This window comes from Chiloscyllium plagiosum, unplaced genomic scaffold (genome assembly GCF_037043375.1).
Source record: "Chiloscyllium plagiosum isolate Xiang-an unplaced genomic scaffold, Cpla_swu_hap1 HiC_scaffold_16, whole genome shotgun sequence".
Taxonomy (NCBI): domain Eukaryota; kingdom Metazoa; phylum Chordata; class Chondrichthyes; order Orectolobiformes; family Hemiscylliidae; genus Chiloscyllium; species Chiloscyllium plagiosum.
Genome location: NW_028270154.1, coordinates 56445830 through 56470402, shown reverse-complemented (window position 1 = coordinate 56470402; position 24573 = coordinate 56445830). Strand labels below are relative to the sequence as shown.

The window sequence follows — 24573 nt, the reverse complement described above, 5'->3', positions numbered from 1 at the left end:
TAGCTTGGCTTGTAGGGTATGAAGGACCATGGACGTGAGTGGGAGACATGATGTAGCATGAGTGACTGTGAGAACTGGATGACTTTTATTGTTATAGTTTTTTGTCAAAGTTGCGGCATACTGCTGGAATACTGAAGCTGATCCTTTGCCCAGCCCACCTCCTTATTTGATAACAATCATTGTTGCTATTTCACCCTGTCTATGTGACTGCCTCCAAACTGCATCCACAGGCTGTGGGCAGAATTTCCATTTCGACTTTTCCAAACCCCACCCCAGACTGCAAGTGCTCTTCTCCAGAATGCACACCCAAACTTCTCGGCCCTTTACTTTCCTGGGTGACGTTTGTAAAGCTGGTATTTGTCCCAGCTCTGTGCTCCTGAGCTGGAAGTGAAAATTCAGGCCATTTGTTTCTGTTTTCCCTCTTCCATCCTTTTGTATTCTCAACAGTTTATCAAACAATAGGTGAAACCTTGAGAATGCTCATACTTATCAATTGTTTTCTCTGTTGGCCAATCTAAAACTAGGGGTTCTTATTGTTAGCATGAAGTAGCAGCCATTAAAACAAATTTTATCTCTGAGTGATGTAAATCTTTAAAATTGTCCATGCATGAGACCTGTGGATGCCTAGTCATTGAGTATATTCAAGACTGATATTAATAGATTTATGGACATTAAGAAGCTCAATGGATATGACAATAGGACCTGAAAATTGAGTTCACGTAGAAGGTCAATTAGATTTGACTGGCAGGATATTTGACTGATGAATGATCCATTTCAGCTCCTATTTCTTGTGTTTTAAGTTCACCTTTTAATCTCCTCTATTCTAATGACAATGAAATTTAGTGTTTTAAATGAGTTAAGACAGGCCACAATGTGACCACAGCTGGTTGCAAGCTAAGAGGTCGGATTATTTTGAAGGTTAATGCAGTGTATAGGTTTTGGTGCGAAATCTAAAGAACGGATATTGTATGACTCTATGTGAATTTCCAAAATTCCTTGGTACTGCTCTCCATGTGGCAAGTTTTCAGAATGTGCTGGAAACCGTGAATTATCGCTTCAAATTAATCAAATATCTTAAAATATTCTTGCCTAACCAGCAAGTTATTTTCTGTACTGCACTTTCTGCCAAGTGATGTCAATGACCCACATTCCTGGCTTGGAAGCTGTACATGTTTAAACACAGTGAGGAACATTTGGTAATGATGATAAATAAATGGGAAACTATGACTCCAGTAGTTCAAAGTAGCTCACATAGCCTGCACAGTGGAATATAATTATGTCACAGCTGTTCAATATATCTTGATGGGGGTGGAAAGGAGAAACATTTTACAATTGAGTAACCACTGTCTTTATGAATTTAATTTTTAATAGCTAAAGAAATATGTCATCACATTGTCAGCATTGTACCATCACACTTCTGCACCAAGCCCCACCATTCCCGTAAGATCACCCATAGTAGAGGGTGAGCAGGAGCCAAAACTTGCAGGCTGCCCACCAAGTAGAATTAAATGGTTCAGACTCAATTGAACTTGTTAAAAGCTCAATTTAACAAGATAACATGTTGCCTGTTTATTGCTCAAAATCTGTTTATAAAGACATTTATAAAGTAGCAGGAAGAAAGGAGGGGTATCATCCTTGGGGGTCTTTATTCATCAAGGAATCCTTCTCAACCACCCCAAACTCCCTAAACTTTCCAAATCCTCTGGACTCCCTACAGGCCAGGACTCATTCTGTCATCTTCAAAGTCCTATCTGCATGATTGGCAGTGTCCACTCCTGAGCTTGTGGCATTGCCAGTCCTGCCAGGAATGCTGGCCGAAGAAATTAGCTGCGGTTCCTGTGAACGAGGCATCCACTCTGGTGAAGGGTGGATGTCCCACGGTGAGGTAGTGTAGCCTTTCTGTAGCATGGCATGACTATGGGGTGGGCTTCTTTCTCTTGTGTTGGCTCACCACGGACTTTCTGTCTGGCATCAGGTATGGGTGAGGGATGGGGTTGCAGCAGAAGGTTGGGTTGGGGTAAGTTGGGCGGTGTGGCAAGGCAAGCTGTTCTCCTCCTCTCATTCATGTGGCATGAATGTTACTTGTTAATGATCAATGTAAGCCTGACTATTGTCCATGTTTTTGCTCCAAATGGACACAAGCTGCTTCAGTATCTGAAGATTCATGAATGGTTTGAACTTGATGCGATCATCAGCAAACATCTTCACTTCTGACTTTATGATGGAGGAAAAGTCATTGATGAAGCAGTTGGGGATGATGGGGTCTCCGACATTACGCTGAGGAACTCTTGAAGAGACATCCTGGAATTGAGATGATCAATTTGAAATAACCGCAACCATCTAGGACTACAGCCACCAGAACGTTTTTCTCTGATTCCCATTGATTCTACTTTTATTCAAGCATCTTGATGCTTTGTTTCATCAGGTGTCACACTTTTGCAAAGGCATATGTATTATTGTCATCGTTATCGATTTACTGTCGTCATAAACCAGGTCTCATGTGAGTCACCTGTCACAGATATTTTGTGCTTTATGTAACCAGACACCTTTGCTGAGTGGTAGTTTTGTTTTCTGGCCTGTCATGCAATTAGTTTTGCCTGGTAAAATAATCTTGTTTGACATGTTCTCTGATTTCTGTTCAACGTATGTGTCAGACCATGAGTCATTATTTATTGTAAATTTTTTGTCATGTGGTTTTCTTAATCATCCCTATCCCGTCAACCTCCTCCTTCTTTATTAGTAATTAATTATAGTGCCAGATGTTTAGCATTTTCTTTGAAAACACATCCTTACATCCTGCTAGTGTAAAATTTATATTTACACTGTCACAAAGTGTAACATGTAATAAGTAACAGATTTAAGGTAGCGAAAAAACACCTTTCCAATCCAATAAACTCACTTTTAACCATGTTCACCCAGCAGACATGGTGTGTGGAAGGGGTTAAGACTCACCTCACTTTCCTACTTCAGGTCAAGTTGTCCCTGTCTGATGGCGTTATACCTTTAGCTGGGGGCCCCACTTTAGAATTTGGGTTTCTGGATTCTTAAAATCTTGTGATGCAATTTGCACTCCCACTTGCAGGCCTTGACATTAATCCCAACAGTTTTGGGAGGGAAAATGTCTTGCAATATGGTTAGGATTTAACATGATAGAATCAGGTGCTTGAATCCCTGTGAAGATTTCCTTACAGTCTGCGTCACTGCCCAACCTGAAAGCACTCCCATATTTACAGTTCGATTTCCCGTGAAAATCATTGAGCATGTTGCAACATTTATTCCATGTGAATTTTTAAACAAAAAATTGTGATAATACACAGCTAAAAGGTATGGCAAAATGGCAAAATGTTCTGACTTTGTAATCAATGCAATTGAGAAATTTCCGTCGTGCAACGGTTTTGTTTGGATACCTTGGAGCTTTTGAAGAAAAATGGAGTTGTGATAACAAAGGCATGGGAAAAAGTAATTCACTAAAGAACCTGTACCTCTGGTAAATTCCCTGCCACCAAGTGGAGTCCCTCAGTTTTCCATTCCCTACAGTAGCATAGTATAATCAACAAAGTTTCACAAAAGATGTTCATTAATAGATGCACTTATTTACATTTTTTGAGATTTTTTTGCCTGTAAAATTCTTCTGCTTATTTTCTTTTTGGACATGGTTTGATTAGCAAGATTAGAGATGATACATTGCTTTGGAATTGAAGGAATATACTATTGGTTAAGGATGGTCTAATTTCTAATATCTGTCTTAAACATTGGTGTGTAACAGCATGTTTGTGCAAGTTTCCTCATGACCTAATTCTTATGATTACAATACCAGGGCAGATATAGTGATGTGTCACTGTTCTCTACCCTCTGCCTTGGGTCTGGTCACGTAACCTCTCAGGAGTGACTTATTTGAAGACTCATTGCTTGTAACTGTTAACATTTACTCAACAACAGCTCATTGAACACTCAACCTCAGGTGCTTTTTTGTATGCATAGAGACAATAGTTTTGCAATTTTCTTTCTGGGAAAGCTAACTTGTATTTCAAAATTTACGTTACCAACAATACTTCCATTTCATGTGTATAGGTTATTAAGTATCGATTTTAGGTTTTAAAGTGTTTGAATGAGCATCTGCTGAAAGGTGAAATTTGTGTGATATACTGTAGGATCTTAATTACAAAATATTTTAATTTAGCTGTTTCACTGTCAGGAAAAGTTTCCAGCAAGATTCCCAAAGACACCTTTTCGCAATCAGTTTAAAGAAACACCTCTTTCTGAAATGGTATTTGGCAAACTATTGCCATTGTTTTAAAAATGAGCAACATGATGTCAGAAACTACCTGAAAACTAATCATCAGATTACTGACATTTAGCGTTGTGTCAAATGTGATGCAGAGTCTTCTATTTTTTAAGTAGAACTTGGAGGAAAGTTTACCAATGGCTAACTGGCAAATTTACTGACAGGTGGATACTAAGCCACGTGGATTAGCAAAACAGCTTTGATTCCTATACTATGCAATGTATTCTATTTGAGACTAGGTGATTTGTATTTGCATTTGTAAAATATCCAAAATATAGCAAACACTCCAATATGCTGTCACAACTGTTATAGAACAAAATTTTATCTAGTCATATAAGGAGCTATTTAGATAGCTGATCAAAAACTTGGGTAAATGAAGCACAGTAAGTTCTTGCATTTAAATTGTATCTTTAATGCAGTAAAATATTTCATGCACTTCAAAGAAAAATTACAAAGCTCAATTTGACAATACATCTTAAAGAGTATCTTGAAGGAGGTGAGGAATTTAAGGAGGAAATTCCAATGTCTTGGCAATAGAATTGATTTCAACCAGAATTACTGCTTTCAACCAACTGAATTGCTTCTTTAATGCTAATGAGTTTGTCTTGGATATGCAAAAGTTAGCCTGGAGAGTACGAATTGCAAAGGTTATCCAATCCCTGGAAAATAAATCAAATCACATTTTATTGTGAAAATGATGCTAATGTTTATCAAACTTTATTATTTATTTATAAATGGTACAGTAAGTTCAAGCAAAGAACAGATGGATGGTAAAATTCCAGATCTGAAAGTTGCTTAATTTGGTTTTTAGCTTTGTGAAAACATTGCTATCTGTCTCAGCACTGAACTGTGTTGAACAGCATGAAGTTGTTCTATTTGCATAGTTTTATATGAAGTAAACATGCCAGTAGAGTGAGTTAGGTCATGACATTTCAAGTGGAAGCATCCTTTTAGCAACACAAGTGTTAGTTATTGCCAATCAACCTCCTGGCACAGAAAAATAACTGTTCCAGTTCTGGAGTTGTGTTCCTTTAGCTATTAATTGTTGAAAATTAAAAATATCCCATCTATATACAAAAAAAAATTCTTTTACTTTTGTTATGAACCCAGCTGGTGGTAATACTGGACATATCGGGTTCCAATTCTGGATTAGTGGTGCTGAAAGAGCACAGCAGTTCAGGCAGCATCCGAGGAGCAGTAAAATCGACATTTCGGGCAAAAGCCCTTCATCAGGAATATAGGTAGAGAGCCTTGAAGGGTGGAGAGATAAGTGAGAGGAGGGTGGGGGTGGGGAGAAAGTAGCATAGAGTACAACAGGTGAGTGGGGGAGGGGATGAAGGTGATAGGTCAGGGGGGTGGGAGGGTGGAGTGGATAGGTGGAAAAGAAGATAGGCAGGTAGAACAAGTCATGGGGACAGTGATGAGCTGGAAGTTGGGAACTGCAGTGAGGTGGGGGAAGGGGAAATGAGGAAGCTGTTGAAGTCCACATTGATGCCCTGGGGGTTGAAGTGTTCCGAGGTGGAAGATGAGGCATTCTTCCTCCAGGCATCTGGTGGTGAGGGGACGGCGGTTAAGGAGGTCCAGGACCTCCATGTCCTCGGCAGAGTGGGAGGGAGAGTTGAAATGTTGGGCCACAGGGCGGTATGGTTGATTGGTGCGGGTAACCCGGAGATGTTCCCCGCCCCCCAGAACCCTGAGGGGAACACCACCCCTGCTCATGGACTCCACCCCCATTCCCCCCACTACCACACTCACTCCAGTTACCGGCTCCACCCCCACTCCCAGCTCCACACCGACACCAGATCCCAGCTCCCAGCCCTGCCGGGTTTTCACCAACCCTCCAGACGTTCCCCTCACTGAGGATGAATGATCAGTCCTCAGCAAAGGACTCACCTTCATTCCCCCTCCGTCCACGCATCAATGAATTTAATACACGCCGTGACGTCGAACACTTCTTCCGCCACCTCCGCCTCCGACACACTGCATTCACCTGGACACCCTGCGCTGGCCTATTACCCGCCCTCGACCTCTTCATTTTCAACTGCCGCCGGGACATTAACCGCCTCAACCTGTCTACTCCCCTCCCCCACTCCAACCTCTCACCCTCACAATGCGTAGCCCTCCAATCCCTCTGCTCCAATCCCAACCTCACCATCAAGTCAGCAGATAAAGGGGACGTAGTGGTAGTCTGGCGCACTGACGTCTACACCGCTGAAGCCAAACGCCAACTCGAGGACACCCCTTCCTACCTCCCCCTCGACCATGACCCCACCCTCCATCACCAAACCATCATCTCCCAGACCATACAGAACCTCATCACCTCAGGAGATCTCCCACCCACAGCTTCCAACCTCTTAGTCCGGGAACCCCGCACTGCCGGGTTCTACCTCCTTCCCAAGATCCACAAGCCTGACCACCCTGGCCGACCCATTGTCTCAGCATGCTCCTGTCCCACTGAACTCATTTCTACCTACCTCGACACTGTCCTATCCCCCTTAGTGCAGGAACTCCCCACATACGTTCAAGACACCACCCACGCCCTCCACCTCCTCCAAGACTTCCGTTTCCCTGGCCCCCAACGCCTCATCTTCACCATGGATATCCAATCGCACTACACCCCCATCCGCCATGACCAGGGCCTCCAAGCCCTCCGTTTCTTCCTCTCCCGACATCCCCAACAGTACCCTTCCACCGACACTCTCATTCGTTTGGCCGAACTGGTCCTCACCCTTAACAATTTCTCCTTCGAATCTTCCCACTTCCTCCAGACCAAAGGGGTAGCCATGGGCACACGTATGGGCCCCAGCTATGCCTGTCTCTTTGTTGGCTACATAGAACAGTCGATCTTCCGTAATTACACCGGCACCACTCCCCACCTCTTCCTCCGCTACATTGATGACTGCATTGGTGCCACCTTGTGCTCTCGCGAGAGGTTGAGCAATTCATCAACTTCACCAACACATTCCACCCTGACCTTAAATTTACCTGGACCATCTCTGACACCTCCCTTCCCTTCCTAGACCTCTCCATCTCCATTAATGACGACCAACTTGATACCGACATTTTTTACCAACTCCCACAGCTACCTGGATTACACCTCTTCCCAGCCCACCTCCTGCAAAAATGCCATCCCGTATTCCCAATTCCTCCGCCTTTGCCGTATCTGTTCCCAGGAGGACCAGTTCCACCACAGAACACACCAGATGGCCTCCTTCTTGAGAGACCGCAATTTCCCTTCCCACGTGGTTAAAGATGCCCTCCAACGCATCTCGTCCACATTCTGCACCTCCGCCCTCAGACCCCACCCCTCCAACCGTAACAAGGACAGAACGCCCCTGGTATTCACTTTCCACCCCACCAACCTTCGCATAAACCAAATCATCCGCCGATATTTCCGCCACCTCCAAACAGACCCCACCACCAGGGATATATTTCCCTCCCCACCCCTTTCCGCTTCCGCAAAGACCGTTCCCTCTGTGACTACCTGGATCAGGTCCATGCCCTCTTCAACCCACCCTCCCATTCTAGCACCTTCCCCTGCCACCGCAGGAATTGCAAAACCTGTGCCCACACCGCCTCCCTCACCTCCATCCAAGGCCCAAAAGGAGCCTTCCACATCCATCAAAGTTTTACCTGCACATCCACCAATATCATTTATTGTATCCGTTGCTCCCGATGCGGTTTCTCTACATTGGGGAGACTGGATGCCTCCTAACAGAGCAGTTTAGGGAACATCTCCTGGACACCCACACCAATCAACCACACTGCCTGTAGCCCAACATTTCAACTATCCCTTCCACTCTGCTGAGGACATGGAGGTCATGGACCTCCTTCACCGCCGCTCCCTCACCACCAGACACCTGGAGGAAGAACGCCTCATCTTCCGCCTCGGAACACTTCAACCCCAGGGCATCAATGGGGGGCTTCAACAGTTTCCTCATTTCCCCTTCCCCCACCTCACCGCAGTTCCCAACTTCCAGCTCATCACTGTCCCCATGACGTCCTACCTGCCTATCTTCTTTTCCATCTATCTATTCCACCCTCCCACCCCCCCCGACCTATCACCTTCATCCCCTTCCCCACTCACCTATTGTACTCTATGCTACTTTCTCCCCACCCCCACCCTCCTCTCACTTATCTCTCCACCCTTCAGGCTCTCTGCCTTTATTCCTGATGAAGGGCTTTTGCCCGAAACGTCGATTGCGAAGCTCCTTGATGCTGCCTGAACTGCTGTGCTCTTCCAGCACCACTAATCCAGAATCTGGTTTCCAGCATCTGCAGTCATTGTTTTTACCTATGTCCGGTTCCAAGCTGAGACTTGCCTTCTGTCGACCAAGATTGGCTCTGGTGGATGAAATTGAGAATTCACATTGTTTTTAAACTTGAAGACAAAGGTTACAACTTGAATTTCAAGGAAAGAGATAATCAGCAACAGGAACCTTCTCAAAGTAATTTGTTTTTAGAAGAATTACAGGCCAACGTTAATAATATTTTTGTTTTTGAATTATAGGTGGGACAAGATTTGTGATGTCTCTTAGAATAACCATATTAGAGTTTAACAGATACGTCATAAACAAAAGCTATTCATCAGATTATAAATATTTTGTAATCGCTATTTGCAGTATGATTAATGACACAAAATCAGGGATTGACATTCTTTTCCACTTTAGTCACTAGTTTTGAAGCTCACTGCAGCTCACACATCTTCTTGCTTTGCTTTATTCTTAACCTCATTTTGCTCAGGAGTAGAGATGATAGTTAAGGTTGTTACTGAGCGAATAAATAGTTTAAATCTCTGAATCTTTCATACCCCCTCTCTGCAACTGTTTATTTTCTTTCCAACTGAATAAGGAAGTGAGAAAATTCTCAATGTAACTTAAAAGTCTGAAGGACTGTTCAGCACTTTTCCCCATGGTCAATAGCAGCAAATTTACAAGGTTGCTAGGAATGAGGAGAAGTGGTAGGGGCAGGGCAGGACAGGAATAGGGGATAAGAAACCTTGGCTTAATTATATTCTTGAGAAAAATGTTTTTTTGGCTTTGTATGTTAGTTTTCATGAACAAAATTATGAGTCGTCAATGAAAATATGTAACACATGAGACTATAGTTGGTGGGAATGGAAATCCAGGAATTGATCGCATTGTGTCTATGACACTTGACCTTCAGCAGTAGAATGTCCAAAACATATGCAGACCCTTTTAATAGTCCAATTTTCAGATCATGTTTTGGGCGTGCTGTTAGTGGTAGTAGTAGAAAATTAGAAGCACATTACTGTCAGGCAAGGATGGCCCTTCAAATGTGCAAAAGAAACAGCAGAATGGCAATCGTGTGAATCATTGGTTTAAATGGGAACAGGAGCATGATGGTTATATTACTGAACATGTAATTCAGAAGGCTGAACAAATCATCTGGAATATGACTTCAGATCTGACCACAGCAGTTACAAAAGTTAAGTATGTTTAATTAAATCTGGGATACAATGTTAATTTTAGCAAAATTGACCATGTAATTAATAGATTTTTGTAAAAGTCTATCTGGTTCATACTATTCCTTAGGGAAGAAATGTGGCTGTTCTTATCTGTTCTCTGCTACATGTGACTCTCGGGCTACAACATTGTGGTTGATTCCCAAATGTCCTCTGAAATGGCCTAGTAAATCATCCAACTGTCAAGTATGTCAGCACCTTCTCAAGGGCAAATAGGATGAGCATTAATTGCAGGCTTTGCCAGTAATATCCATATCCTCCAAATGAATATAAAAGAGGAGTGCAATATTCTTGTATTGGAAAATCTGGCAACAATAAGTGAATAAAGAATAGTTAATGACTGTTCACGTTGTTAATGGCAGCCACATCCTTAAATTAATAAAAAATAATATTCAGTATCCATACGTTGAGAGATCTGACTGAAACTAATAACAGCGTCAAGGTAAGGCATTAATAAGAATATGAAACAGCTCTACTGCATATACTTGAAAACTAATTTAGATCTGTTTTATTCCTACAGAGAAGTGTATTATCTTTCATTGTATCACCTGTGATTTGCTCTTTCAATTTTCTTGTTATGGATTTCTGCCCTGAGCCTTCAGCAAATAATAATCATGTCTTGGTTGTGTTTTCTTAATTTCTGTGTTTCATGGGTTCTGATGCAAGAATATGTCGAATAGATTCAAACCATAGAAACCAAAAAATGCAAAATCAGAAGATTTTCCAAATGAGTTAATGAATTAAATTGGAAAAATGTATATTGAATTTGAAAATTAATCAGATCATTGGAGTGCATATCTACCATCTAAATCAGGGAAATTGGAACTAAATAGCATGAACCTTACTTGTTTGAATCAGATCTAATGATAATTTAACTTCTATGGTTGTTTTATCTTCTATTAAAATTGCAATGCATTATCAAATTAAATTGTATGCTTTAAACAAAAGAAAGAAAACTTGAATTCATATTGTGCTTTTCATGATTCCTGGGAGTGTCAAAGTATTTTATAGCCAAAAAGTACCTTTTAAGTATATTCAATATTGTAAGGTAAACAACCTGGCAGCCAAAGTGTGCACAGCAAATTCTCGCAAACATAATGTGATGATAACCAGATATTCTATTCTTTTATGATGTTATGACTGAGAGATAACTATTGGTTTGGACACCTGAGTTAACTTCCATGATCCCCTTTTGAAATAGTGCGGTGGGATATTTTACATTCACCCAATGGGGCCTTATTTTGATTTCCGATACAGCACTGGAGGTAGAGCCTTGAGTTTTATGCTCCAGTATTAGAATTAGTTTTTACTCCAGACCCTTGTGACTTAGATGCGAGAGTGCACAAACTAACAAGATTTATTTATTTATTATCCCAAAAGGTATAAAATTATGTGGTTAATTAGCTTGAAGTACACTAATTCATATGTAGGCAAAGATAGCAGCCAAACTTTACTGTTATCAAGTTCATACACACAGGAGCAAAATACTTGATTGAGTTTGACTGACAGAAATTGTTGATTTCTTACAGGGGATGTGATGGCCTAGTGGTATTGTCACTGGAATGTCATTCCAGGGAGTCAGGTAATGTTCTGGGGACTCGGGTTTCAATCCTATTTTGACAGATGGTGGAATTTGAATTCAATAAGAATCTAATGATGACCACTAATCCATTGTCAGGAAAAACCCATTTGGTTCACTGCTATCCTTTAGAGAAGGAAACTGTAAGTTACCTGTTCCTGACGCTTAGCAATGTGTGTTTTTATTCCTTCACAGGATGTGGCATTGCTGGCCAGGCCCACATTTATTACCCATCCTTAATTGCCCAGAGGGCAGTTAAATATCAACCACGTTGCTATGTGGTCAGAAGTCACATGTAGATCATACCAGTAGTTTTCTTTCTTGAAGGACATTAGTGAATCAGATGGGTTTTTCCCGGGCAATTGATAATGGTTTCATAGTCATCATTAGACTCTTAAATCCAGACATATATTGGATAAAAAAATTCACATCTGCCACGGCAGGGTTTTAATCTTTTCATCTGGATCCCCACAAAACTACCAGGGTCACTTGATTAATAGTCTAGTGAAAATACTGTTCGGCCATCATCTGCCCTCAGTGGTTGACTCTTATTGTCCACTGGGATGGGCAATAAATGTTGATCTAGTCAGTGACACCCTAATCTCAGTGACGAGTAGAGAAAAAAAACAGAAGAATTCTCTGTTTTTCAAATTGTGCTATCCAGACTTTAAAATTTAATTGGACCGTTGGATTAATCTCACACATTTTCAGTTTAATGACTCATCTGAAAGAATAACACCTCAAAATGTGCTGCGCATTCCAAAGTATCAGTTTACTTTATGTGCTTAAACTCTTGTGTAAGGCCAAATTTACAAAGATGGAGACAAAAGTGCTGCTAACAGAAGTAATGTTGACAAGTAGGAGGCTGGAAGAACACAGCAAGCCAGGCAGCATCAGATGGTGGAGAAGTCAATGTTTCAGGTATAACACTTCTTCTCGGGGTGGATGTAAGGGGAGGCTACAGATAAAGGGTGGGGTGAAGGAGGGTTTTGGGTGGGGACTGGGGTGGATTGGTGAGGCAGTGAAAAGTGAACACAGGTAGAGGGTACGGCATGGTTGGTCATTGGGAGGAATGAATCTGGCTGGTGGCTGGAAGGAGGGATCGGTAAGTGGAACAGAAGAGAGGAGTAGGGGCTGGAAGGGAAGTTGGTGGATGGGAAGGGAGGCTATTTGAAATTGGAGAACTCAGTGTTGAGTTCAGTTCAGCCTGGGTGCAGGATGCAGCACTGATGCAGTCATCAATGTAACGGCGGAAAAGTTGGGGAACAGTACCTGTATATGTGCTGAAGAGGGATTGTTTGATTTAGTCGACAAACAGGCAGGCATAGTTGGGGCCCATGCGAGTGCTCCACGCTGGTGTCCAGCCCCCTCTCGTCCCCTTTGGATTCCAACATCTGCAGGTTCTTTTTGTTGCTAACAGAAACAATGACAGCCATGTGGGTTTGTATTTGTAATGTTATTATTTTAAAATGCTGTGGATAACATTTAAAATTCAGCATCTATTTTAAAATTGTGGCGTGAATGCATCTATTATGTGCATATCTGTGCCTGAATGTGCAATATTTACTGAATTTGTTAACATGTTACTGCAAGTGCTCACTGTCCCCTGGTGGCTAAACAGCAGCATGCATGTAGCATAAACATTTTAAACATTTTAAAAAATACTAGACAGTCATCACTCAGAGTTGTCCATAAATATTGGTCAAGCGAGTGGGCCACAACCAATCCTGGGGGTTCATCTACCAAAATTCACGGGACTTATCCCGCGGCCACTGCTGGAGGAGGGGAGCTAGCGTCTCATTTGTAGGCGTCTCATTTGTAGGGATTGGAGGCAGCATTATTGGATACAGAGGGGCTAACAAATGTGAAGTGGGTAAATATTTACCTGCAGCTAAAATTTATTTAACTGTATTGATAAGTAAATCTTATTAATTATACCAAAACCTGATCTTTGTTTTCTGTCAACCTATGTCTACAAAGACAGGTAAATTGGGGAGTTTTGCATACTTTTTGTAATGTTTTTAACTTTTGTGACAGCTTTATAAATAGCAGGGCTTAATTTCCAGTTCAGCACCCCAGTGAAGTGTGACAGTAAATGTCCAGTTTTCATCATCAGCTTTTTGATAATTTTCCTATCCAGCTGCAACTACAAGATTGAAGGTATAGAGTCAAGTCATAGAGTCATGGAGATGTACAGCATGGAAACAGAGAGTCATCCTCAGCACAGCACGAGATTTCATTGGTCCAAAGTGTGACGTGAGCAGCTTCAGTAACATGTGCAGGGTATTGAAACTTGGAAGATAATTGCTACAGTTAATCTTTTCAGGCCACTATACATATCTTGTGCTTAATAGTAATTAATTCCTGATGCTGTATGATGTGGACAAGATTGCTTAGGCTCATACTTTGTACTCTGCACAGTAGAATGCTTAATATTCATAGACATTTGCAAGTGTTTTTCAGCTGTAAAGATATCTGTGTAATCCTCTTACTCTTTGATAGGCCTCACATTAATCGACAGTGTAGCCCCTTCCCTTACAGAAAGAAACATCTATCTCACCCAACCTTTCTAAAAAAGGGTCACTGGACTCAAACATTATGGAACATAGAAAAGTACAGCACCGAACAGGCCCTTTGGCCCACAATGTTGTGCCGAGGTTTAATCCTAATGTAAAATATAGTAACTTAACCTACGCACCCCTCAACTCACTGCTATCCATGTGCATGTCTAGCAGTTGCTTAAATGTCCCCAATGACTCTGCTTCCACCTCCACAGCTGGCAACACATTATGTTTGTTCTCTTTTCACATGTGCATCCAGATGTTTCTGTTTTTGTTTGTTGCCTATCTCACCACTCCAGGTATGATGGCAATTTACATTGCAGATTTTTTGTTTGCATCATGATGAAGGAAAACAGCATTTGCACATCACAAAGCGAGACTAGGCCCAGCCTCGAGGTAAAGCCCCAAATTTATAGATTCCTTTCTTGGTAACCCTCCCCATCAATCCCATTGGCTATCTATTTCTCTACATTCCCAGTCAACTCGTCTCTCCATCTCCCACTTTAAACTCCAGTTCCAGGCATATCAAGTCATGGGTGAGTAAGACAGCAACAGACAATGATTCTTACTTGATTGCCGGGACATGGATCAACAATGAGCAGTCTTATTCTTGCTGACCAGTGCCAGGATCATGTCCTCACAAGGGCTGAATGTGGGATGCCCCTCCTCCTGTTCTGGCTCTCTCCACTTGAATGTGGGTTGTTTTCTCATGTAATGCAAGAAAAGGGAGGGTTTGAATGAATAGCTGTTAGTGTTTGTACAGGTGGTGAGCTGTACTGAGTGAGTGAATAAGTGCAAAAGGCATTCAGAATTGGTAGGGTGAAGGAATTGGGGTGGGTGACATTCAGTGCAATAGCGAGTGTGGTAAACCATGAGACTTGGTGGGAGGTGATGCAGCAGCAGAGATAGAGTAGATGTGAGGCAACAGAGAGAGAAGATAATGGTGCTCTGACCTTCTTTCTGCATTGCTGTGTGCTCCTCTGGACTATGGATGCTGAGCTGTTCCTGATATCAGTTTCTGATCAGGATCCAAGGGTCTGATGTTCAGCCTCTTCTACTGGTTTTGTATGGAAAGAGGACAATCCTCCTTCACACAACCCTGTCCACCAGGATCTCCAGGTCCTTGTCTGCAAAGTGGGGTGCTAATTTCTTTTTATCTGTCATGTCTAAGGCAAATACAGCCATACAGGGCAACTTTGGACTACCAACACATGATCAGGTACACGTGTGCCTTTTAAATATGGAGCTGGTGCCAACAGTCCCTGCAAAGGCGAGTATTTCAACCTCCAGTGACTGGGAGAATACAATGAATGGGAGCAGCATAGGGTTGCGATGCATAGTTAATGAGACACATTTTGGATAATAGGGCGAAAAAACACACTAGGCCTCACAGAGAGAAACCGCTCATAAAACTAGCCAAAAATAACGCACAGCCTCCTTTGACAATCCCATGTAAAATTTGTGGATTTGTAGGCAGAGGAATGTTCATCATACTGTGAGATAGGTGTGTCGCACATTGTCAATATGATGCATTCAGGGAAAAGTTCTGCCAGTAAAATCCCAGAAATTTTTTTTCATTATATTAGGCGTGGGTTTTGCAATGACGGAGAACTTATCCACTGTTGCAAAAATCATGACGGAAGCCAGAAATCAAATATATCATGTCTGAACATGATATCTAACAATTTCACAAGAATGGGAATATGGACTGGATAAGATTCATGCATTTGTATTTGTAGACTGCTCACTTAAATTAGTAGTTTCCCGCATTCATGTCGAAACTCAGAATACAAGATGAATGAAAAAGGATATGCACATGTTGGTAGGGGAAACGTTTGAACCCTACAGAGTCCTTTGGAGAGGTGAGGTACCATTTAGAGAGGTAGGTACTCATTTGGAAATGGCCCAGGCATAGAGAAATTCAGCAGTGTCTGGAAGAAATAAAGTACCCATGAGAGAGGTTCAGTACCCATTAGGATTAAGTGTAAAAATGATTGCCCATTTACTCATTAATTGTGCAGCTCATAGGAACTGTCAAAGGCAACAATCAAAAATGTCAAAGGAAATTGTCAAAGCATTTAAAACTCTTGTCCATTAGGATATTGGAAATAAAAATGTTCAGAGTGCTAAATAAATTGCTTGTCATTTCACACTGTCACTTAACATAAGCCTCATGGTTACCACAACGGGATTAATACTATAGGACTGATTTCACAACCTTCCATATCACAATGCCTGCCATTTCTCAGTTTGACAGGCCCAAATGGCTGAAAACACTTTGAAGTGGGACTATGAATTTCCATTTTTTTTTAAAGTTTATTGTATATCTGATTGAAATGTTTCTTCCTATAAATGATTAAATATTTGAGGGGACATGTAAATGCAATGAATGGGTTATTATAAATGATAGGGTTTTGTTTTTAAAAGAAGTCTGTAATTGACACAAAAAGTTAAATGAAGATTTATTTCCTAGATCCTAAAACTGGCTCATGGAGCCTGGGTGAGTTGACATGGTAAGTGTTAGGAAAAGGGTGGTCAGTGGGGCTTTGGTTTCATCGAATTAACACTAAATTGGCATGGTGTTACAGAAGGCCATGGGTGTAAATGGAGGGCATACGTTGTCAAGGATGATATCACGGTTAAGGGTGTTGGTTAGAGGGCATAGAGTAATCTGGAGAGAATGATGGACTGTGGATCTGGATGGAGTACATGAAGTTGCATGGCTGGAGGTTAGGGAGTGTGATTTTTCAAAAAGATTGAATACAATGGTGAAGCATTGAGGTGGACCTTCCACCCAGGTGGCCTCTGAAACCCATACACTCCCCAGCATGAAAATTCCAACTTCTGGGGCACTTTCTCCATGCTAAGATTTGTGGAGCTGGAAGATGTCCCAAATTTGCACCCTCAACCCGTGAATGACAATTCAAGCTTTAACATTCAGGCCTTCAATTTCTTTCAGTTTTCTTGTTGCTAATTTTGAACAAGAGATTTTTAGAACTTTAATATGAAGTAAACATTTGTACAATCATGGAATGAGACAGCACAGAAAGATCCCATTTACCCCTTCTAAAATATTGGTTCAATACATCCCATTTCATTTCTCTTTCCCAAAAGCTTAATAAATTATTCTGTTTCAGATTTATTTCATACCCTTTTGAAAATTGTTTTGAATTTGCTTCAATCACTTTTTCAAAATATACATTCCAAATAAATATCTGTTGCATTTTGTTTCCATTGAAAATGTTTATGCTTATTTGTTATATCAGAACCCTTTGTGATTTAAACATACCTCTCAAATGTCCCTTAACCTCTCTGCTATAAGTGGAACAATTGCCAGCGTCTCTTGTCTCCCTTTTTAACAAAAGTTTTTCATGATGAGTACTATTCTCATAAAGCTACTCTACATTCTGCCTAAGGTTTTGACAATTTTCTAATGTATAGTCCTCATCTTTGAGCACATCCCTTTGGAGGTTAAACAGTGTTTTATTAAGTTAGTGTAATGTTTTTACTTTGCCTCTATTCATAAAAACAAGAATTTTCTGTTTTAAACAATCTTCTCAACTTGTCCTACCACCTTCAAAGACTTGTCTCATTTGGCTTATATAACCTCTTGTAATTATTCCCTTCAAAAATGAATCACTTCCACATGTTAAAATGCATCTGCAATTTGTCTTCCCAGCTCAGCAGTCTGTATCTGCCTTTCTGAAATCTGCTTGATTTACATTTATTACATGTATAAGTCTCATACAATCTGAAAACTTTAAAATTATACCCAAAACCAGTCATTAATCTGTACATGAGCTTCCAAAACAGAACTGAGGGACCTTTACATTTCTCAATTTAAAATGTCCATGTTCTCTTACTTTCTACTCTAGCATCTAATCAAATTTCATATCATAATCATCACTGCCCTTTTAAAAGCCATTGACTTCAATTTTGAAAATCCATGTACCGTTTGTCAACAAAGTCACCTTTTATCTATTAACCCATATTTGCTAAAGTGTCTATTCATTTTATCCATGATAAACGTCCCTAAAACCTTTCTGGGGTTCTCTGTATCTCATTTTTTGAACAGAAGAGTTATATTTGCAATTTACTAGTCATCAGGTTGCACTCTTGTATGTGAGAGGATGAATAGAAAATGTGGCCAGAGCTTTCACCATTTCCACTCTTGTTTCTCTCTGCGAGCAAGAGTCACCCATCTGCTCCATGTGCTATTACTGTCAAACTTACGTATTCTTCATCTATTTTCATCCTATCCAATTTCCCTATTTCATTCTGTATCAGCACCTCCTCTTAAGTGAAATAAGCACTCATTTAGTAGCTCAAGATTTCCTTTTTGATCCTTAATTGACTCCAGCCTTTCATTGACTGCTCTATTACTACTTAACATGTTTATAAAATATTTTTGGATCTCTTTTCATAAACTCACATTGCCACTGGCTCATTTGGTTCCTTCTCCACTTGGTGCTAAACTTCCTTTGAGCATTTCAGCTACAGCTTCCATTTTGATTAGTTAATCCAAGGAAATCAGCTTTGATTCTTTCAGATAAATATAACTCAGCCTTTCTCAGAGTTTGATTGTAGAATGAAAATACAATGGAAAATAAACAATGGTGGATACATTTTGCCAACTGCATATACCAAACAAATTCATGCTAGCTCTCTGTTTTAATAATTTGTATTTATTAGTAACAAGTGGACATTGCTTATAATGCAAATTATTGCTATTGACAATGATGAACCATTGTCTTAAATGTAAATGGGTAGCTCACTGAGCCAGTTAAGAAGACTGATTACACTCAGTCACATTTCTGGTGATCTGGAGTCCCAAGAAGGCTAGGACTGATAAGCACAGCTGTTCTGCTTCACAAAGGTCCAGAAAAGGCTCTTAATGTTCTGAGGAAGGGTCACCCGACCCAAACAGTAACTCTGATTTCTATCCACAGATGCTGCCAGATCTGCTGAGCTTCTCCAGCAATTTCTGTTTTTGTGTCTTCATACAATACAATTGGTTCATGGTCAATATTGCTGATATTTCTTTTCTATTGCAGATTTTATTTAATTACTTGAATATATTTACTTGAGCAACACATCTTCCTTTACTATTATAATGTTTCCTATTTCAGCTACAAGGTCGAGAAAAAGATTGCTAGTGGCTGTGTTCAGCCAATAGCTTATAGGAAGTGTCCGTATATGTCTGTAGCATACCACTATACAACGCTGCATAACAGCTAACAAGTCATAGATTTAACCAATAAACATAATAAGTAGTCTTGCAACTGTGGAATGTATTTGGCTCCAGTCTGGTTTAGTCTATGTATAACAGTGGTATGTGGGATATTATAAATAAATCTGTCAGCATACAAATAACCAGATAAGCATTTGGTATAGATTTATGTTGAGTTTACATTACAAAGAAATTAGAAAATCTAAAACACTGAGTCTGAAATGAAAACAGACTTGGTGCAAAAAGCAACGGTTCCATTTGTCTTGGCTATAGTGTGGTGGAATTTATCCTTTGACTCAGTTTGCTGGATGGCTGGAGTGGATCAGATTGGTTTTGATGCCCATTCAGCCTGAGGTGGTTTTGAGATCTGCTTCCATGTTCTACCTATGCAGGACAACATGGCACTGTGGTTTGACCTACCTTAAGTTCGAGACTCAATGCTCAACTTCTAGTTCTGAATCTTAATCTACATCACTACACTATCTCAGCTGTTAACTGAAGGATAAATAAAACATTTCACTTTGTAGCAGATCTAGAGAGAGAAACATGAGTGCTTCACTTTCCTTATAATTCCTTTGCAGTGTCAGATGCAATCCCTGTAATCGTATGACAAAAAGACAGTATTGTGCAAATGAGAATCGTGTGGTTGGATCACAGATGTTGCCATGAATGTATACCTTGAAAGATAAGAATTAAAGTTGGATACATGTTACAATAATGAATTGGATAGATTTACTTCTTAAGCCTTTTTAAAAAAGCAAACAACATACAAAGTTCATTTCTTCACAGAGCTCTGTTAATGGCTTTGGTCAGATGCATAAAAAGGCCACTCATTATCAAGATGGAGAAAAATACCTTGATGCAGAGGGATTTGGGTATCCTCATGCATGAGTTGCTCAAAGTATACAGATACAGAAGGTAACAAGGAAGGTAAATGGAATTTTGACATTTATTGCTAAAGAAATTTAATATAGAATTAGGGGAATGTTGTTGCAAGTGTACAATGCATTGGTGAGGCCCCATCTGGAGTACCATGTCCAATGTAATTGCATTGGAGGCAATTCAGGGAGGGTTGAGTAGATTAATTCCAGAGATGAAAGGCATGTCTTACGAATAAAGATTGAGCAGTTTAGATCTACACTTGCTAAACTTTAAAAGAAAGACAGGACATCTAAGTGAGGTATCTAAGATGATAAAGGTCATTGCCTCTAATGGATAGCATTAACCAATTGTCAGTACTGTCGGAATCCATTTCAAAGCTGCTCATTGTAACATATCAAAATGCCCGCTATTTCTGTCAGTGCAATCCTTAATATGTAGCAGCTTAATCCGTAGGAATGCTGGATCCTTGGCTTTGTTACTGGGCTAATAATGACTCACAGATGGAATTTTAAATTCTACCTGAGCAGCTGGGAGAATTAAAACCTGTTTATTAAATAAATCTGGAATGGAAAGCTAGTTCCAATAATGGTAATAATGTAATGATGTAATTGCAGTAAAACTAACTGGTTCACTCATGTCCTTTAGGGAGGAGAATGTACTGTACTTGCTCTGTCTGACACTAATGTGGCTTTTGACACATAACAATGTGGCTGTCTGTTAACTGCCCTTTGAACTGATCTAACAAGTAATTGAGCCTTCAAAATCCTCTGTTACTTCTGGGGACTTGTGCCTAGATTGTGAGAACTGTCATGCAGTCTAGTCAAGCAATGTCCTTTGAGAGTCATAATTACAGAATTCTATCTTTTAGCCACTATGCCAGACTTCTCCATTAGCCTGCCCTGGGAAGGTCCCATGATGGGAGAAAATAGCAGTGCCTGATCTGCCATTCAATATGATATAGCTGATCATCCAACTCCATAACCTGTTCCGCACACCCTTTTTTCCCTTTAACTCTAAAAGGTATATATAACTCCTTCTCAAAGAAATTCAATGTTTTGGCTTCAACCACTTTCTGTAGCAGACAATTCCACAGGCTCACTGCTGTCTGGGTGAGGATATTTCTCCTTATCTCAGTCCTAAATGGCCTAACGTGTATCTTTAGACCATGCCCACTGGTTGTGGACCGTCCCACCCAGGAGGGTGAACTTGCAGTTTTTTTTTACATCTGTGCGGTCCTTAAAACTGGAAGGTGTCAAGCATGCATCAGGATAAATACCTTTCTGGTCGAACTAGAGAGACTTTTTGAGTAAGCAATATTAAGTTTACTGCATTTCTGTAACTATTTACAAGTTACATGAATTAAATCTGCATTACTACAGAGACTACAAGGTGTACACCAGCCTCAGGTCTGACTCCTACAAGCTCTTTCTTAATTCTGACTAAGACTCATCATGGTGGGTGATGCTTACTGCACTCAATTAAATATTAACACTTTCATACAACAGTCCTTTCCAGAGGAGAGGCTGTGGTCCTGGGCTGTCACCAGTATCCCCAGACCTGAGAAGTCTCATAACACCAGATCAAACATGGCCCAGTAAGTCTCCTTTTAATTATCGTCTTTTACCCCTCCTTGGCTGATGAAACAGTGCTCCCCCATTGCCCTCAATGCATTTTGAGGAAGCATTAAGGGCAGTTGGTGCATATATGTGCTCTAGGTCAGAGCTTTCAATATTCATAGAATCCTGACAGTGTGGAAGCAGGCCTTTTAGCCCATCAAGTCCTCACTGATGCCTGAAGAGCACCCCATACAGACCCCATCCAACCCCTGTAACCCTGCATTTCCCAAGGCTACTCCACCTAGTCAGCACATCCCTGTACACTAAAGGAAATTTAGCATGATTAATTCACCTAACCTGCACATATATAGACAGTGGGAGGAAACCAGAGCACCCGGAGGAAACCCACATATACAGGGGGAGCATCTGCAAAGTCCTCACAGACAGTTGCCCAGGACTGGAATCGAACTCGGGTCCATGGCACTGTGAGGCAGCTGTGCTAATCACTGAGCCACTGTACTGCCCACAGCCAAAGGTAACAACATTTATCTTTGAGCTAGCTGAGACCTGAAGGACACAGTTATCGTACATGATCTGCAGCAGATGTTAAGTGGACCAATAGGAGAGAATAAATTGTTTGATCTTATCCTTGCCAATCACCCAGTCTGTCCATGACAGCAACAGCAGCGATGACAACCATGCAGTGAATTTAAAGCCCTGGCTTCACAGTGAGGAGATCAGTGATACACCTAAACGGAATGAAGTTCAGGACAGATCTAGCAACTCAAACTGAACTTTCATGAGGAACATGTCTGATGGTAGAATAAGATAATTTCTTTGTCATTTTCTTAAAAGTTGGAAATCCCAATTCTCTTCTGTTTTTCCTTCTGTAGAACTGTTGGAATATCTAAATTCCGGCAATGTTGTGAGGGCAATCCTTCAATACAGTGCAGCATCTCCTATAATCCATTACCCAAGCTCATTGACCAAAAGTACTGACAACAGCCACCAAAATGTTCTTCAGTATTGATCAAGATCAAACTGAAAATTACTGTCATGGAAGTGTATATTGTTGTAAATAAATAAGACTGTCTCAACACCATACAATGTGTTCTGGACCCACCCTCTCAGTTTTTAAAAAAATTTTAACCTATTTTTCTAATCAACCTGTTCAGAGATGTTAGTACACACTTCTGGAGTAATGGAACTTGAACCTGAGCATTCTGATCCATGGTAGGGACTGGTAGGGACACCACCACTTGCCACAAGATTTACTCGCCCACTCAGATTAGTTTTTAAAGTCAGTGGTACACAGACCTTTTATTTATATACTTTTTAAAATTAATCTGTTTTCTGTATCCTATTCTTTCCAATCAATCTGTTCAGAAATGTTATTACACAGCTCTGAAGCAGGTGGGACTTGAGCTCCTGGTTCAGGTGTAGGGTCACTACCACAGTGCTACAAGAGGCCCCCCTCCTCAGAATTTTAAAGGTCCAGATCAATTAGGGCCTGGGAGTGGATTCATTGTCCAATAGCGGACAGTAGGCAGTCCCTGAACAGTGGGAGGCCCTGCATCACTGACAATCAGCAGCTCACCAGCTTTGGGGTAGAGGCTGGAGGGAGTGGTGGTACTGTTGTTTCAAGCCCTATAGAAGAGAGAGAGTGTGAGGAAGAAGGCCAGGAAAGTTCATTTGAGTCTTCAAAAATGGCCAGAGCTGCCTGGTCATTACACTGGAAACAGCAAATCCTGCAAACTCAACCAGAGCTGCAACCTCCAGCCATTATTGTCAATATCTCATGGAGGTGACAGGGGTCTTGACCACTGGCAGGAGAGCTGACATGTCACCCACATCTTGTGCCACTCAGGCAATTAACAGGGCAGTGATGGGCCTTCCCTCAGATCACTGTTGAAGAAGTAGTAGTCCTGGTCACTAGCCTTTGGCTACCCAGAGATCATCAGCTCTTCTGTACTCAGCAGTGACACCAGACTGGTAGTGGTTTCTGCCAATATACAACACTCACCTATGAGGTCACACAAGTCAGGGTGAGTGATGATGGCGGGGTTGGAAAAGTGGAATGGGCGATTTCACAATAAGGCTTTCAGCAGTGTACCCCTCCCCTGATGCCAAGTCCCTTAATTAGGCATTGAGTGCCTCAGAATGAAGGACACTCCCCTGCCCTCCCCTACCAGGAGCCTACAAGGATTTCCTTCTTATGCTGCTGACCATATAGTGATCTCCCTGGCTACTGCTGGATTATTGCCATCAGAGTGGGATGAGGTGAGGCCCTTTCTCGATCATTAATTGCCTGTTTAAGGATTTCAGTTGTTGGTGGGTTGGGAAGATGTGGACCTCCTTGTAAAGATTTAATTTGGGTAGGGAAGGAAAGGCAATGGGATCTCCAGTTGTCACCCTCCTGCCTGATGAAATGTCTCTCTGCCACCAAACCTACCATTATGGGACAGCACAAAATTCCATCCTGTGGTTTGAGAGTTCCCCTTGATGATTCATTGTGCCTCCATCTCACACCCTCCTTGATCCTTTCAATTTGAGCTGACCACAGTTCAGCACCAAATGGCCTGCCCACATTGTTGACTGAAAATCTGAGTTGACCTGGGAACAGGACTGTATAGGTTCCATGATTAGCCTGAAATGGCTGTCTGCCAGGAAGTGATGGGCAGCCACCATGGCCCTAAGCTGCCCTCAGGGTTGGTATGGTGCTGGGGAAAGAGCACGGAGGCAGTGATGCTAAAATGCTTGTCTGCCTGCATCCAATGAAGCTGTTTAAAAATCCATTCCTATTCATCAAGCATGTTTCCTGACTGTTTTCATTGTCAAGGTTAAAACTTAGCAAGAAAGCTACACTTAAATTTTAATAAGCGTGTGCGTATTTAGATATACCCCACGAATTGCAATATTTAAATTGACACAGTGCTTCTTTAGCAGCTGTTTAAATAAAAATAACTCGAGGCAAGTTAAGCAGTGACCCTATGCA

At 41.2% G+C, this 24573-nt stretch overlaps 2 long non-coding RNA genes across 2 annotated transcripts in view; one reads left to right on the top strand and one right to left on the bottom strand.

Moving 5' to 3' along the window:
- Positions 1-4687: 4687 nt before the first annotated feature.
- LOC122556717 (uncharacterized) lies at positions 4688-18491 on the bottom strand. The gene is made up of 3 exons (XR_015759789.1): positions 18343-18491; positions 12622-12762; positions 4688-4944 (listed from the first exon to the last, which is right to left on the bottom strand). It is a non-coding gene; the product is annotated as an uncharacterized LOC122556717 (long non-coding RNA).
- The window catches only part of LOC122556718 (uncharacterized), a 28067-nt gene continuing 13622 nt past the window's right edge, over positions 10129-24573 (top strand). The window contains exons 1-2 of the long non-coding RNA XR_015759788.1: positions 10129-10212; positions 19930-20070. This is a non-coding gene — a long non-coding RNA (uncharacterized LOC122556718). The remainder of the gene's footprint in view (positions 10213-19929; positions 20071-24573) is intronic.